Source organism: Peromyscus eremicus, chromosome 5 (genome assembly GCF_949786415.1).
Source record: "Peromyscus eremicus chromosome 5, PerEre_H2_v1, whole genome shotgun sequence".
Lineage (NCBI taxonomy): Eukaryota > Metazoa > Chordata > Mammalia > Rodentia > Cricetidae > Peromyscus > Peromyscus eremicus.
In genome coordinates this window covers 100106608-100124442 of record NC_081420.1, presented here as the reverse complement: position 1 = coordinate 100124442, position 17835 = coordinate 100106608, and the positions used below count along the sequence as shown (strand labels likewise).

The 17835-nt window shown below is 42.2% G+C and overlaps 1 long non-coding RNA gene across 1 annotated transcript in view; it reads left to right on the top strand.

Moving 5' to 3' along the window:
- The first annotated feature begins 553 nt into the window (after positions 1-553).
- The window catches only part of LOC131911735 (uncharacterized), a 439834-nt gene continuing 422552 nt past the window's right edge, over positions 554-17835 (top strand). Inside the window, exon 1 of the long non-coding RNA XR_009379432.1 lies at positions 554-632. This is a non-coding gene — a long non-coding RNA (uncharacterized LOC131911735). The remainder of the gene's footprint in view (positions 633-17835) is intronic.

The window sequence follows — 17835 nt, the reverse complement described above, 5'->3', positions numbered from 1 at the left end:
GAAAAAAATAGAAATAAGCAGGAAGGAAGGTAGATTTGGGGATGAAACTGAGCTTTTCATGGGTGTTAGCCAAAGTTGAGTAATAAGAAGAAAAAAAAACCCTGTCTTTTTTAAGGCTTTAAACTCTTAGAGGACCATGTTCTTATTCCCATTTAACACATTTGTTATTGTTATTCTTGTTATTCTTACTGTTATTATTATTAGTAGTAGTAGTAATAGTAGTAGTGTGAATGTGTGCTCTAAATGCTGATGTCACAGGGAGAAAAAGTATCCCATCTTTTCCTCACCCATCCCAAGGCTCACAGCTGCCACCCCAATAACAATGGACAGATGAACAAAGGGAAAGGTCTCCTTGGCAGTGTATTTAATCAAAGTTGGATGTGAAATGACAGCATTCAGAAATGAAGACCCGGAGACCCAGGGAAAACCGAGTTATTATGCTAAATCAGATGAGGGAAGGAGATGGGAATAGGGAAACCTGATTGGACAAAAGAGGGGTCATGACCTCACGGAATAAACTGGGGAGAACTCTGTGAAACCCATTATGATTCTTCTCCACCCCTCTGTGTAGTAGTCCTTTCCCTGGGATGGGGCAAGAGCCCTCTAGAATGAGACTCCTACTTTGGGGAAAGGTGGGTCAAAGAGTGCCTTTATGAAAGGCACTATCCTTTCCTAGTAGTCCAGCCTGTTTTAATTCTAGAAACAGCGTGGTGAGGTTGGCTACTGTTAGCTCATTACTCGGGAGAGATGAAGTACACCATTCCTGGAGAACGTGTTCCCATGGGGAATCTGTGTGAAATGTCTCCTTCTCAATCTTGTGCATTATTGCTGGAGTACTAGATCCCTTTCGGTGGGCATGTGCTGCACCACCATCCCTTGGTGTTTGTATGAGCAGCCTTCCAGTTTATTGGGTTTTCATTTTTTAAAGCAGCTTCATATTTTTAATTGAGATATGAGTGATTTAGTGCAAACAGATACTGAGTCATTGACCCAAAATAGATTATTGTGATAACTTTAGTAAAATTACAAAATCAAAAAGTATTGATGAAATGGAGAGTTTTAAGGATTGTGATAGTAATTGTCTCTTTTCACATTTTGCCCAGTGCTACATGGCATGCTTTGTTATGTCATAGATCTCAGGTACACTCACTTGAAAACTTCTGCAGTACAGCCCATGCATCCCTGCCCCCCACATCAGAAGAATTTCTAGTATACAAAGAAGCATAGAGATTAATATCTACTTTACCCAATTTTGTCCAATCTAAACTTTCTTTTCATGTTTGTTTCGGACTTTGCCCCCACATATAGAGCATTCTGTGAGGCTTGGTGTTATAGTCCTATACTTCCAGCCATTCAAGGGCCTGAAGCAGGAGGATTGCAAGTTCAAGGCCAGCTTGGTCAACGTAATGATATACTGTTTCAAAATACTGCAGACAGGGATTCAGGACATACCTTGTGATGGAGCATTTTCATATTGTGAACAGGACTGTAGGTTCCAGCCCCATACTGGGGGTGGAGGGAGTTCATTTGTAGCTTTCTATGTGGACTTCTTGACCTCATGTCTCTCCCCCTTCCTTCTCATTATCCAATCCCACCTACTCCCAAGAATTAATACTATTTCAAATTTGGTCCTTCTCACTCTTTGCATGCTTTTTTTCTCCCTATCTGCTTGCCATGATAAATGGCATGCAGTTTTGTTTTGTCTGGCTTTGAACTTCATAGAGAAGTCATTGTAGTGCATACAACTCTCTACACGGTGCTCTTTGTCACTCCCTAGCTCAATTATTTTTATCACCTTGACTGAATTTAGTGTGGCCTAGGAGAGGGTAAGACACACTGCTGGGCTATGTCTGTGAGGGTGTCTCCAGAAAGGGACAACTGAGGGGGAGAGTCTCACCTTGACTGTGGCCCCTAACCACACACCTGCCCCATAGACTAGAAACTGGAAAAGGGGAGAAGGCAGTGGAAGGCCTCTATTCCTGCATTCCCTTTTCCGATTCCCTTCTAACACAGTGTGAGCAGCTCTGCCATCCGCTTACTGTTGTGTTGGACAGAACAGACCCTTTGACCCTAGGTTGTCTCATGTATTTTGTTAGAACAGTGGGCCAGGCAGCACACTTGGCTACCGTTTGAAAAGCATCCCCTTGTTGATGTTCTTGGGACTCTACTACAGAGCATCTGAAAGTCTATTTCCTCAGCACGTCCATGACTACCCTGTCAGAACAGGGAAGCATACTTAATTGGCTCCATGCACAGGTGTCTCTCTGAATGGTATGATGTTAGCTTCAGTCCCAAGGGGGGAAAATCAAATATCAAGAAAGGTAGACAGAAAGCATTTTTAAAAGTCAGCTGACCATTCAGACAAGTTGAATTAATGTTTTTGTTTGAAATCTTTGACCAGTTCAATACACCATGTGCTGTAACACAACTAGGTTTTAGACTTCCAATCTGGATTGTCTTATTTGGACTGAAATGGGCTGAGCATCAATTGAACAAGCATTAAAGTCCAGCTTTGTGCACTGCACTGCCAGGTGCCTGAGGGAGGAGGTTAGAATAAGCCAGATGAGAGCAGGGAAAGCAACTCACGCTCCAGCTGGCAGGAGCGCCATGAACCAGCGGGACAGAGCTGCCGCCGTGTAGAACGGGGAGTCTGGGTTTCAGGGAGGAATAGCACATTGACAGGACAGACTGAGGTTGCTTTTGGAAGGATGGAGAAGGTACTTCGAGGAAAAATACAGATGAATAAAAATAAGACATTGTTAGGGACGAGCATATAGTTTCATTCATTAGATCATCCAGGTTGTACGGGAGCTGACGGGTTGGGCTGCAGAGTGAAGTTGGGCTCATTCCCAGGAGGACTCGAACATTCCGTTGAGGTCAGCCAAGCTCTTTAAGACAGGAGTAGATGATTAGGCCAGAAGCAGTTTCTGGTGCTTCAAACTAGAGGAGAGTTGAAGCTGAGGGCTGGCTCTGGAAGTACTGAGAAGAATCTGGAAGCCATAAGAGTCTAGAGCATCCCACCATGAATGGAACTTGGCAGGCAATCTAGAAAGCTGTCTTCAGAGCTGGGTGTAGAGGACAGTCCATACCATAAGAGTTCCAGAGAGCAGGAAGTAAGCAAGCTGGGTAGGGAAGCAATAGTCCCTTAAGTAGAAAGATGGACGGAGTAATGGTTTGTGGAGTGGAGATAGGGGAGGGGCTGGTGTTGTTCAGCCTGCATTCAGTCTTAATGTTCAAGGTGGGACCACAGTGAATGTGGGTTCAGGAGACAGGGAGGAGCAGAATGGCTAGTGAAGAATTCAGTCACTCCAGTTCAGGAGCAGCAATGCCACCACAAGTCAGCAAGAACTAGACTGTCAGGAAACACAGCCAGCCTTGTATTCAAAGGAACAGCATGTTCTGGGGGAGCCCTCTTGGGCCCTCTATAACACAGCTTCAGGTTGGACAGGCCCAGTGTCCACATGATGGCACAATTCCTCTGGCCTTGGGATTTGCTTTATTGCCTACCCCAGATCAGAAGTGTCCCGTTCCCTTCCCATTGGAGAGATCCTTCAGTCAGTGACTGAGTGGAATTTCTGCCTGGGAGTTTGAAACTGCCTTGTGTTGCCTTACAGAGCTGATTGTTCACATTGCAGGGATTTTGTGTGTTGGCTGTTTAACATAGCTGTTATTAAAAATTAGATTGCATACAATTAAATAAATGATATGAAAAGCAAAGGTAATGGACGACCACTTCCTAATTATTTTGCTACAGTTTCCTATTCTCTGTGCTCTTGTCTTGAGATTATGTCTTTGTGTCTGTCTGTCTTTGGTTAAATGTGTACATTTAATGATGTTTGGGTTCTCTTCCTAAGTCCTTTATGTCTAGCACTGTGCTGTTGGTAGCTTGAAGTCATCCATGATGGGAGTCCTACAGATCTGGGCAAATGCCCTTAAGCATGCCTCTGCTGTCCTCTTCCTCTCTGAACTGGTGTGGAGAGACTGGCTCAGTTGGTAACATGCTTGCTGTGTACGCATTAGGACCTGAGCTCAAACCCCAGTACTCATACTAGAAAGGTAGGGAGGGTGCCTCACAATTATTATCCCAGCACTGCTGGGCAGCTGCAAACAGGTGGATACCATCTACTGGCTTAATGGGTAGCCTAGACAAATCAGTAAGCCCCAGGCACACTACCACCACCACCACCACATGTGCACATGCCCCCCCTACACACACAAACACACATACATACACACACAGAGACGTGCAAACATAAATACATATGCATGCATGCACACTACACACACACACACACACACTGCACACACACACACACAGAGTGTACCATTGTGCTGCTGAGGTGGACTATAGAGTTCTAGTCCTTCATGTCTCAGGTGGGGTGGTTCTGAGGTGGCACTCTCTGCGGGTCCCCAGGGGTATCCTGTGAGACAAGGCCTCTTGGCCCCTCTCCTCCTCTTCCTAGCTTGCTCCCTTACCAGTGAGGTTCGTCCTAAAACAAAAGACTTACAATTAAAGCTTTGACAGGGTGACTAAGGCAAGCACCAGGAGGCCCTTCTTCCAGGTAAGAAGAAATAACAAGGCAAGAACCTCAAATACATTGCACACAGTGGGTGGCAGAGCGGGGTGGGGGTGGGGGGCTGACCAGTTCCTCCTGTCTAGGAAGTATTGTCATCGGAACTCTAGAACACTTGGCTTTCAACCTTATTTTATTTCTTGTTATTTTATTTTGTTCATGCTTTAATTAAACCCAGGAATAGTCTCACATAGCTCAGGCTGCCCTCAAACTTGTTATGTCGCTGTGAATGATTTTGAGTTCTTGATCCTCCTGCCTCCTGAGTGATGGGATTATAGGTGTACCCCAATATGCCTGATGTTTGTGGTTTGAGGGATGGAACCCAAGGCTTATCTGTGCTAGGTAAGCACTCTGTCGATGGAGCTACACCCCCAGGCTTACTTTATTATTATTTTTAATTCATCTGTATTCTTCTATTTGAGAGTAGCCTGTGAGCAGTTTCCTGTCTTCTGAGATTGATTTTCATTCCTGTACATTGGCCCTTCTGGAGTGGGAATTATAGGAGGCTGTGAGCCACTTGATGTGGGCGTAAGATCAAATCCTCTTACCTGCTTAGCCACTTCTCCAGCTCACTACTTCCTGTCTCTTTCTTGAACAGAGGGTATGGTGAACTGAACATGCTGCCCTTTTCAGGGCCTAGAGGCTCCCATCCTTGCAACATTACGATAACAGGAGAAAGTCGCCCAACAACTGCATGTATGGTTGTGATTGATTGATTAATTACATTTTTTTTTTTGTTTAGTCTTTGGAGATGAGGTCTAACTATGTATCTCCTTGAACTCACTATGTAGCCGAGGCTGGCCTAGAACTTGTGATCTCCCAGCCTTGATGTCCCGAGTGCTGGGATTATAAGCCTATACCACCATATCTCGCTGTTTCATTCTTTTTCATATAGAAAAATCATCGCGTGTGAGTGAGCAGAGTCCTGCTTTTTCTACCTAGAATTATATAATATGAAACTGTATAATTTCTGATTCGTCTTCATGGCTGCTAGGAAACAAACTTCCCATGTTTAGGTAGCTCCTACATGAGAGTGTGATCTTCATTCCACAGGGCGATTTTCAACATCCACGGGCATGATCAGAGCCAGCCACATGGGTAGAACAGGCTAGGTTATGGGCAGCCTCCTGTTCCCGTTCCCCGTGGCTTTCAGTTTTCCTACTTTTAACTCACCCCACATCATTACAACTGAGATCCCTTGAAAACATACCACACGGAGGCAGACAATTTTTTTTTAGTGGATCTTAAACCTGTATTGCCTATCTGTGCTTTCTTTCCATCTACCCCTGAGTCCACCTTAATGTACTTCTGTTTAGTTATTGGAAAGTCTTGTCTGTTGTCTGCTGAGAACCTCCCAGGACTCTTAAATATTTCTCACTCCTCAAACAATTCAGGTAGGCACAGTCTCCCGATCTCTGCACACTTCTTTATTGCTGGATCGTTATGGGTACTGTTTCATGGCTCTCTCCGCTGGTACTGCAGGAAATTACAGACTGTTTCTATAAGACTGCCCCTTCCTCTCCCCACATCAATTGTTCTGTTTTCTCTTGCATTTTGGATTTCAATTCTTATTTGAACCTAGAAAACCTATTTTAATAGTATTGGCTAATATCTATATATTTTGTGATAAATATATATATATACATATATATATATATACATATATATATATATATATATATATATATATATATTCCCTCCCCTTAGGTGGGTTGTTATTTTTAATGATTGCTTTAATGGTAGTCTGAGATGTCCCTGCCTGGAGAGGCCCTTTCTTTCTGTCCATAATGAGACTTACTTCATTTGCACTGTCCTGAGATTTATGGAGGGATTGCAGGGGGGCTCGGGGGGGGGGCACACCCTTCCGATTTATTGCATCTTAAATGAGCTGCTTCTAGGGCAAAACCAAAACAAAACAAAAGAGACCGTAAAGCGGTGTGTGCATACTGTTGAGTCTGATCTTTATTGAGCCGCAGAGGGGTTTTGTGAAGAGTCTGAGATTGGGAGGTAAGGGGTGGTAATCATTCTTTTGTGTCCTGCTCGTCCTTAGCACTGTATCCTTCTCCACCCTCTCCACCACACCTCCCATCACTACCTCTACTGGGTGATCTCTGAGATGTCATGTCTTCTCCCCTATGCTTTTAGCTGTGATGGTTCATTTTGCCATCATTTGAATTTTGGGTGGAAGCAGGAAGAAAGAGGACTCTCTATTTCATGCCATTTGGCAGAATGATGTCAGATTTTAGACAGACGATCTCAAGAGCATTTGTCATTTAGAAGCAATGGTCTTGTTCCCCTTTTGTGTGAAAAGGTGATGAAAATTCCATTGGTTTTCCACTGTCACGTTGCCTCACAGATCCCAGGCCCACATTCTGTGCTGACCCATTTTTTTTCCCACCTCCTCGTAACAAAGACCATCCCTCCGGTGCACTGACTTCTCTCTGTTGCCTTGATGGTCACTGGGAATGGGCAGCTACTTGTACAGTGGGAAAGCTCTGATTGGGGGGTGTATTCAGATTGCCACCAATGGACTTACAGAGCTGATGGCTGAGTTTAATGGCACCGTGGCAGGCTGCCAGGTGTCTGTTCTTCACTCTTGATTTGCCTGGGTTTTGTTGTTTTACTTTGTTTTTAAATCCTGGAATGCACGGGTCAGCCCTGCCCTTCACCACGGTTTTGACACATCCCAGGCAGCCCAAAGGTGCAGATATCTCCTCCCAGCTGTGCCAATGTTGCCAATGAAAAGGCTTATGCCTCAGCCCCCAGGCAACTCCCTCTCTTTGGTATGCCATAACTTTTCAGCCTGGATCTAGGTGCCTAGGCTGCATGGTCCATTCTCCCTTGCTCTGCAGCTCGTCACCTCCCAAATCTTCCCTTCACCCACGTGAAGAGAAAGGGTGAAGTTTTTATCACCCACGGTGTCATTGTACACTCTCAACTCAACACGGTTGCTGCTTCAGGCATCCTTGGTTTTGGAAATGAGGCATTCTGTTCCTCATTGTGTTTTAAAGACTATAGAGATGCATCTCGCACGGTACAAAACACCAGCGGTACATATATGGATTCCAATATTGTTTCATTAAAAACCCTTTGGCATCTTTCCGTTGCTTCTCTTGATAGGCGAGGTGATAAGAAGCTTCTACGCACCTAAGCTTTCTTTTTTTTTCCCCTAGACTCAAACTTCAGAATATTTTCAATATCTGCAACATTATCTTTTGAATAATAATTACCTCTTATATTAAATTATAAGACAGCAGGATTCAGGATTAGATCTCTCCATATTATTCTAGTGAAGGAAATTATGACAGGGGTCATTTTTTAGAATTATGGAGCAGGGTAAAAGGTCCCAGGCAGCATTAGAAGGCAAAGGCGTTTATAATTAAATTGTAATTTAGGCCCGTGATTTATCGTTTTCTCAATGAAAAATTTGGTGCTGCCGAGAGATCCTAAGAGGAACTTTAGTGAGATACAACTTAATGAAATAATAAAAAGAAAAATTATTCTGGAATAGATTGCATTACAGCGCAGAACAATCGTGGGCTGCCTTTTGCAAGCACCTCCATGATCCATCCTGTATTTCAGGGGTTTTTCATTTTAACTAGAATTTTTTTTTGAGGCTAAGGCAGGACATAGAAATTTTGAGTTTGATATCAAAAGCACTTTTGTAGACTGGAGAAATATGATTCAAAACTTTGATGTGCTATATTTTTGCACATTCGTGTATGTATTTGCAAACATTTGCCAATTTGCTAAAAGCTGCCCAAATTGAAGCGATGTTGCCTGGCTAATCACTGTAATAAAACTTGATTGATTGGTTCTATGGTTGGTTCTATAATAATAGGTGATTTCTTGTGCTTTGTTTATCATCGAGGCTATGTCCGTGAAGGTGGACCTCTGGTATTTTTATTGTCTTCCTTTGAGCTTACGCTTCTGTATCTCCCCTGGGTGGCTCTATCTGAATACAGAGCCATAGATATACAAAAACACAAAACCAGAAGGGGGAGTGTGGAGAATGAATTGTTCAGATTTCATGACATAAAATGTCATAGTAGAATTCAAAGAAAAACAATGGAATCCTTGGCTTTAAGAAAAAGAAAAGAAAGACTTTTTTTTTTTTTTTTACAAGCTTTCAGTATATGAAGTCAGCAATTTTATAAAACTAATTTTGACCAGAGATTTATTTCACGATAAGTCCAATTCAGTGGGTGTTTTGAGCAGAGAGATTAAACAGTTGAGTTATTAAAAAAGAGTACATCTTGTACTGGTGATAAGATTCTTGCATTTATTGTAATTCAAATTGTTCACTTATTGTTATGTTTTAATTGAATCCCTAGAACTTTGATTGCTTTAATGAGTTTGGTAGTAGTTCCTTAAAAATAATCAAGCTAATAAACTTTTAATGGCATGTGTTTTAAATAATTGATTGGAAATGATGTAAATATCTGTTTCTCTAGTAGTCTCTAATAGCTTCCTTACTCAACACCTAGTCTGTGGGTTAAGAGTGAGAGTGTGTGTGTGTGTGTGTGTGTGTGTGTGTGTGTGTGTGTGTGTGTGTTTACATGATAAACTTGAGGTATATTAAGAAAACATGTATTTTCCATTTTCTCTAAATGTTTTCTTCAGTAGCAGACATTGGTAGTATTCATTGACTAAATAACAGATGTGCGAGGCATTATCTAAATGCAAGGCTATATAAAAGTTCATCATGCCTTGCAAAGATCTTTTAAGTTGTCTTTTATCTCTGATCTCATAAGCATTTTGCCCTTTTTATGTCTTAAAATATATCTGCTAACTTCAGAGAACTGAAGCCAGTGACATCTATTTTTCAGAAAACAGGTTTTTCTTTTTGAGATAAAGTCTCCTTTGTTCAAGGCTGGCTTTGAACTTACTGTAGCCAAAGATACCATGACTTTCTGGTCTTCTGAAGTGCTGGGATTATAGGTCTGGCCCTCTGTGCCCAGGGTATGTGGTGCTAGAGATGGAACCCAGGTCTTTGTAGATGCTAGGCAAGCATTCTACCAGTTGAGTAACTTCCATTCCCCAAGAGACATTTGACTAATATTTAACCCATGATATTTAACAATGTCCTTTTGAATATCATTTCTATCACAATCCAAGATTTGTTATTCTGTTTTCTTTCTTCATCTTCCAAACTTTAAGCAAGATGGATGTGGTATGGTGGTCCTGGCCTTGTTCTCTGGTTGGCTCAGAATATGGTATGGCACCCCTTGCCTTGTTCTCTGGTTGGTTCAGAATATGGTATGGCACCCCTGCCTTGTTCTCTGGTTGGCTCAGAATATGGTGTGGTGGCCTCCCTGCCTTGTTCTCTGGTTGGCTCAGTAGTGGTTAAAAGCACAAGCTAGCAGCATGACCTTCTGAAGTACTTCAACTATTTCTCAAGTTAACACATGTAACAAACATGTTGTTGGATAAACATGTTTAGGTGGGTAAACATGTTGGGTAAAGGTGTTGGGTAAACAGTAAGTACTTCATATGTGTTGAAGTCTTTGTTTACTTGTAATTATGGAGCATGACATATTTTGATAGAAAATTTTTATCAAGGGCCTTTAATAATAACAAAACAACAATACTTGGCCATCTACATTTTGCCCTAAATGAAATGACTAATTCTGAAGGGAGCCTATAAAATGTTGCTCTTTCATGCATGTGAAGTATGTTAATCTCTCATTTACTCTTAGACTCTCACAGTTTTTTTTTCTTTTCAAATAATTGAGACTTACGGAGAAATGGCTATGTTACAGAGCTTCTCATCTGCTCTTCCACCACTGCTTGAAATCTCTCTCTGCCAACATTGATGAGATGAAGTGGAGCAAGATTAAATCCTTCTTGTGACTGAAGAACTGTCCTAATCCTACACTGCATTTACTTGTCATACCTCATTGCTTTTCAGTCTGTCTTCCATTTCTGTGACCTTGACAGTTTTGAATAGTACAGGTCAGTTAGTTTATGGATTTATCTCCTTTTTTCCATGGTTAGATCAAGGGTGTATGATTTGGGGAATATCATAGACAGGCTGCACCTTTTTCATGCAATAATGTTATGATCTGTGTGTCTTATTCCCGGTGACGTCACCCTTGGTCACTAGGCTAGGAAGGCATCATGTTATGGTTCCTGGTGACGTCACCCTTGGTCACTAGGCTAGGAAGATGGCTGCAGCTTTTCTTCTCTGAACAGTTGCTGGTTTTCCCTCACTGGCGTAGAGATAAACTTCCTGGAGATGAAATGGAATTCCTGCTGCTTCTCAGCTTCAATAAATGTTAACATCCATTGGTAGGTCTACCTGCAACAGCTCTTGCTGTGAAAATTGAATTGTAATTTCCTATCCATTCTTCAGCCTGATTATCCTTAATTGTCAACTTGACATAGCCTAGTGTCACCTGCGAGTGGAGTCTCAGTTGAGAACTTAACAATTTGTGTGGGCATATTTGTGGGGGTTTGCCTTGATGGTTAATTGATGTAGGAAGGCTCAGGCCACTATGATCAGTACTATCCCTATGCACGTGTTCCTGGGCTATGTAACAAATTTAGCTGACCATGAGCCTGCAGGACCCAGTAAGCAGTGATCTCTGAGATTTCTACTTAAAGTTCCTGCTTGATTTCCCTCCTTGACTTCTGTCAATGATGGACTATGACCTGGAAGTGTAAATAAACTCTCTCCTCCACAAGCTGCTTTCAGTCAGAATCTTTTATCACAGCAGCAGAAAAGAAAACAGAACATCCTTATTTATTCTACATTTAGTAGTTATAAGTAAGAGCTGCCTATTCTTCAAAACTGGTTAATTAATTTTCCCTCAGATCACTTTCAATATTAAAAATAGTTAAGACCTTTCTTTTTTCCTTCTGCATGATTTTTTTCTTATTTTCTCCACCTACATTAATTCTCAAATGTATCCCCTTTTGATAGTCTACATACACAAGTATTAGAATTAGTTGCTGCATGTTATATATAGCAGTTACTATTGATTACTGTGTAATTTAAGCATTTTTTTGTGCCTTTCTTCAGAATCTTCGTTAGAGCTAGGCCTGGTGGCTCAAGCCTGTGATCTTAGCACTATGGAGGCTGGGACATGAGGGTTATATCTAGCTTGAGACTAGTGTGATCTACACAGTGGTTGCTGGGCAAGCCTGGGCTACAGTGAGACCCTATTCCAAAATATCTATGTATGTATGTATGTATGTATGTATGTATGTATGTATCTATCTATCATTTAAGTGTTCTTCTCACTTTCCAGAAGTCTCTGGAAAGGCTCAGTAATGAAAGGCAGAAACATAGCAAAGTGGAAATTAATAAAGGATTTTGTATAGTCTTGTGGGAGGACGTAGGTGATTAGAGGAAGACATCTGAGTGCCACTTGTGGCATTGACACATTTAACATGTCTGGTTGAGTTGACACCACACACAAAGGCACACCACGGTAGCAATGACTCTAGCTAAGCCACATCTGCATTCTGTTCCTGTTGATGTGTCTTAACAACTACATCTTATGAAGCAATTTTCAGGTTAATGGGTGATGGAGCTTCTGCTGATGATGTCATTTCCATGTAGAATTCTTGACCCAAGAGCCCATTTCCTTAGCTAATGTTAATTCCAACAGCTTCCAGAAGTAGCAAGTGTTGCAGTGTCTGCTTTAGAAAGAATCACAAGGTGCTATTTATTAAGCAGCCTCTTTAAGTTGAAAGCCACATCGGTCACCATGGCAACCCTGAATGCTTTGTCACCCATATCTTATGTGTACCCATGTCTCTATACTGAACATTGCTGTGAACAGCTGTAATCCACAGTATTTGGCTTTGTCTGGCTGCATGTTTTACATGGCTGTGTGTAACAAGCCAGACTTTCCACAGTCTTGATGTCACTAGATGTAGCCTTCATCCAACAGCCAATAAAAGTTTCAGAGACGTGCCTTCATTTTCCTTTGTTTGGACTAATATGTTACTCCCAATGTCCCCAGTAGGTTTGAACCACAATTTCTCATTTACCCAGAAGTCTGTAAAGGAACAACTTTTGTTATCATCATTGTTGCAAAATTTTCTTTCAGGGGTGCCCAGAATCCTGCCAACCAAGCCTAAGTAAAGTGTTGACACAGATATTTTCTATTCTTGCTTCTTCTTCCTCTTCTTCCTCCCCTCTCCCTACCACCCCGCTTCCCTCCTCCCCTCTCCTGGGTGTTGTATGTGGAGTTAGTCCGATCTCTTATCCTATTAATTATTTTCATGAGAGCTTGGATTCGAGCAGATGAGTTGGGCAGAAGGCAGTCAAGGTCCTAAGACAAATAGACATTGCGGAGTTGGGAATAGGAAGAAGAATCACTCACTAATTAAGCCCTGCTGTGATAGAGGCCCTGCAAGCAGGGGGTAGGTGGATGATCCTGACTTTGTAGATAAAAGAAGCTGCTGTACGAAATCAAAGATGCATATAAAGTTACAAACCTGCTAATAAGTGGGATGAGGTTTAGACCCCAGCTACAACCCCGTCTTTCCTGCTCTCTTGCCCTTCTACAAAGAGACTTGGACCAGAGCCAGAAAACCTGGGCTTGAAGCCCAGATGTTGTACGTGCTGAGGTCTTGGGCACATAGAACCATTTGATGTCATAGAACCTGTTTTATCAACTCTAACACATGAGATTTAAAAAAGTGATAGGAAATAAATGGAGTGACTTTTTCTTAAGTATTAAACATTAGTATCAGCCAGTTGGGTGTATTGGGGTCATTATTTTCAACACAAAGGCAGTAGCATGCAAACATTGTCTAAAAGCACTTCTGAAAAGGATGTACTGATCGACCAATCCATTGGAGACAGGAGGAGGTGATCTTCCTTAAACAGCTGGCTCGTGCACTTCCATGTACAAATAGCTTTATAGTCAAGAGATGCAGCCAAGCACCTGTGCAAGCTGTCTCACTCCTACAGTGGCCCACATGGCCTTCAGTAGCTCCAGCTTCTTGAGTTCTTGGGTCAGTCATGATCATTTTTTTCCCTGTTGGTCAGTGAATGGTCCATTGCTTTCTATCTGTCACCGTCAAGCTGACTTTGTGTTTTGAAAAGCTTCCTATACTCCTTCCAATAATGAACAAGAAATAAGAGAGAAGCTGAGGAGCGAGGGAGTTTTCACTAATGGAAGTTCATATTCTCTGCACAGAGACTCCAAAGACCAGAAGATGCTCAGAGTCATCTTCTTGCACTCTCCCCCTCCAAACCATTCAACTTGAAAAATCTGTAAAAATACTTCTTTAAAAAAAAAAATCTATAAAAAGAGAAAGCGAAGCTCAAACCTCATGGTTATTTAAGTCTGGAGAACTAAAGGCATCCTTGTTCCAAATCACACCATGACAGGCTTAATTGTAGATCTTGTTTTTTTGGTTCTGATCCTTTATCATGTTCTTCTATTTCTTCTTGCTCAGGAGTCATTGGTAAGCGTTTCATAGTCCACAGGGAGACACACAGGCTCATGAATGGCTTTCTTTAGTCACTGTAAAAGAAGCAGAAGATTTCTAAGAAAATCTTATGAATGGAAGCTAGACATTTGATACTTTGTTTTGCCATTGGGATCCTAATTGAAGGGAGAGGCCTTCTACATTGACCTGCAGAGATTCTCTTTATGGGATGACAGAGACCAGCACAGAGCTGTTCTCCCATCCTTTCTTATGGCCTTTAGGAGAAGGAAAGGAGTTGACTTTGATGTCACCTTGATGGTGCAGGTTGTCACTTGGTCCATGTTCTTGCCTGCTAGGAGCTGCTTAGCAACACATCTGGATGGAGCCTAGACCCAAACATCTTAAAAAGCCCTAATCCAAAGTGAATCTGCTATAAATAATAAACAGCACATTGGCTCCACTTACTTCTATTAATTCCCAAATAGGTCAGGCCCGTTGTTTAAAAATGCAGGCACCACAACAAAGAACCGTCCCTAGATGCAGAGCTTGATGTGTGCGCACAGATTTTTCTGGACACACTACGGAAAAAGTAGCCCACACCTCTACTTCTCTACTTAAAATATTTATATATTATCTCTGAAAAGTGCTACTTCTGAAATGCAATTTATTATAAGCTGATGGAGCTCAAGGGCTCTCCGTCCTCTGAGAAGCCCTTCTCATTCTACGACTGCTGAGTGATTTGTGCTAACTTTACTTTCTTGGACCCATGGAGTCCTCAGGAGGATTGAGGCTGTTGCCAAATTTCTCCCAGTCTCTTGCCGAACAGCTTGGCACTCATCCTCAGTCCTCTTTTGTTTCTTCCGAGGGTCTAATTTCACACGTTGGGGGATCTCATTGTTAGCAGGCCAAAATAAAATGGCATATAGTTCAAAACTCTTTACACAATTCACAACACTCCCCCGCCATCCGGAGTTTCATCAGCTCTCCTTTCTGCTCAAGTCCAATGCTAACTCTCTTTCTTTCATGGCAAGAGTAATTAGACAGTTAGGTATCTGCACTTTCAACATGAAATAGCATATTTTCTTTGATGCCCCCTTCTGAAAATCAGGAGTCACGTGTTCTACTGAGAACATGAATCGTTAGAGCCCAGAGTATATCTCCTTGGATAAAGATATCATAGTATAATTCCACTGGGAAACGGCAGTAATTACTTTCTTCTGAGTAATCATTTGCAATTAAAAAATATACACAGGTGACCTTCATTACTGTGTTGAAACTTCCTGACCCTTAGAAACCAGTTACTTTCTTTAAGCTAGACTGAATTGCCCCCTGTCTCCTCCCCAGTCCCCAGGAAGACTATAACTAAGAATGAAATAGAAGTCCTGTAGAGTTGGGACTGAGTGTACATCTGGCCCGATCCATTCAAATAAAAGTGATATGAGATGGCTTGCAGCCTGATTGCTGGAGTTCCCTCGCTTGTTTCCTCCATGAAGTTTGCACTGGTTTCTAATAAAAAGGAAACCCTTCAAGACTCCGGAGAGCATCCTTCCTCCTCTCCACTCTAACTTGCCTTACACTGTCTGCTGCTACCATCCATCCATCATGGATGAGCATCTAACTCTGGGACACACTAAAGCGGAGGATTCATTTATACTCTGGGAGGGAGATGTAGCCAATAATTTAGGGATATAGTTCACATACACCAGAGTCCTGGAAAAGGAACGCAGGCAAAGGAGAGAATCAGGTCATACAGTAGGAACGGCTGATTGGAAAGTAAGGCATCCTATGATGACACAGGGAGAAACTGAGTCACTTGGTTCTAATCTTTCCCTGTTAAATCTGAAATGCTTGATGAGGCAGGGTCTACCTCACCATTGATCTTCAAGTCTTAAATCCTTTATATATAATAGGTATTTTCCCTTCCCTCCTCCTTTCCCCAGTACTGGGGATTGAACTCTGGATATTGCATATGCTGAGTCCACACTTTACTACTGAGGCACCTACCCAGCCCATGTAAAAGGTATTCCTTAACTACTCTTTGCATGACTAAATCAATGGGTCAAGAGCTCAAAATTAAACACACACACACACACACACACACACACACACACACACACACACACACACATAGCTATGTCACACAGGTCAAATACCTTGAGTGACAGTTTCCTAAAATACTGGAGAATGTGCCTCTCAGTCATCCTGCCTAGATCAGATGTAGACTCCACCACATACCAGGTCTATTGTTTTGGAAACTCACTGGGTTATCCTAAGTGTTGTGTAAAGATGAGACTTTACAGAACCTGCCCCATAAAGTTATTGTAAAGATTCTGGGCTAGTGATTATTAGGCACCACTTTGGATGCATAATAAACACTTAATGGATCTCACTATTTTTTACCCATCTTCTCTAGCTATTCAATACCAGCACCAGAATTGGAATCCATGAGTGTCCCAGTGTGAACCCTGTGGAGCTTCTAGACTTCCACACCGCAGGCAGCTTTCTTTCCTGGACAGAAATAGTTAACACTCTTGGAGTTCAGTTGGCCATGTGTTGATGTACTACAATACTTGTTTCTTATCTAGTCTCAGAGCTTTCTAAAAACTGAGTTGTAGATGAAGACCAAGGAGCTTTTCTGGTGTGGTGAATTCCCAGAAACTTTGCTCTGATTCCTAGACCACAGCAGGCGACCACAGCAGCAGGGCTTCTTGTCTTGTTTAAGGCATACTTGTTTCTACTGAAGCTGATACACTAGGAACAGAAACAACAGGGAGAACACATTGCAGTTTGGTTTTGATAACCCAGAGAGCCTGCACAGCCTGTGTTGGTGAGGAGATGAACCGTTCTTCATCCCTGTGGATGAGTGTTTCTTACTTTAATATATTCTACCTCATCCAGGGATTGGGCAGTAGGTATGTGTGCCATAGACTATTGACACATTGTTGGATAATATACCATTCAAACTCCAGAAGCCAAAGACTATTATTTAATTTGTTCATCTATCTTGTGTGCGTGCATGCGTGTGTGTAAGTCTCTGTGTACATGGTCATGTGTGAATGCACCTATGTGCACAGGTATGCACTTGTATGTGAAGGCCAGAAATTGATGTTGAGTTTCTTCCTCAATTGCTTCATGCACACGCGCGCGCGCGCGCACACACACACACACACACACACACACACACACACACACACACACGCATACACACACTCACACACACTCACACACACATGCTGAAGCATAGTCTCTCACTGAACCTAGAGTTCATTGATTTTTTAGCAAGCCCCAGGGATCCTTCTGTCTCTGTCTCCCAACCCTGGGATTATATATGGATATACACTACCTACCATGCTCAGCTTTTGTGCATGAGTCCTGCAGGATCAAACACAGGTCTTGACATTTTTGCCATAAGCATTTTTACCACCTGAGCCATTTTCTCTACTGCTCACCAGTCTTTGGTTTTGGGTTATGTGGGCAGTGCTATATATAACCTTCATAATTGAGTGGCTGTGATAAGGACATCAGTCTGATGATGGGGATAGTGGTGGTCTGAGCTCTATGTCTCTGGCGTCCAGTAGGGTTTAGTCACATGATGGGGTCAGGATTCCAAAAGTAGCCCATAGAGGGAATGTCCTAGTCCCCAAGTGCTTTTCAAGCTCCATCTTGCATTATGTTGGTTAATGTTCAATTGTCCAAAGAGAATAACACAACCATGACCAAGTTGAAAGGTAGAGAAAAAAACACCACTCCTGGTTGGGGAGCTTCAAGGTCAAATTGCAAAGATGTGAGACAAATCATTATGACCACTTTTTAAAAACAATTCCCAATGTGTGAAACATGGTTTCAAGTTTATGGTGGCGAGGCATAG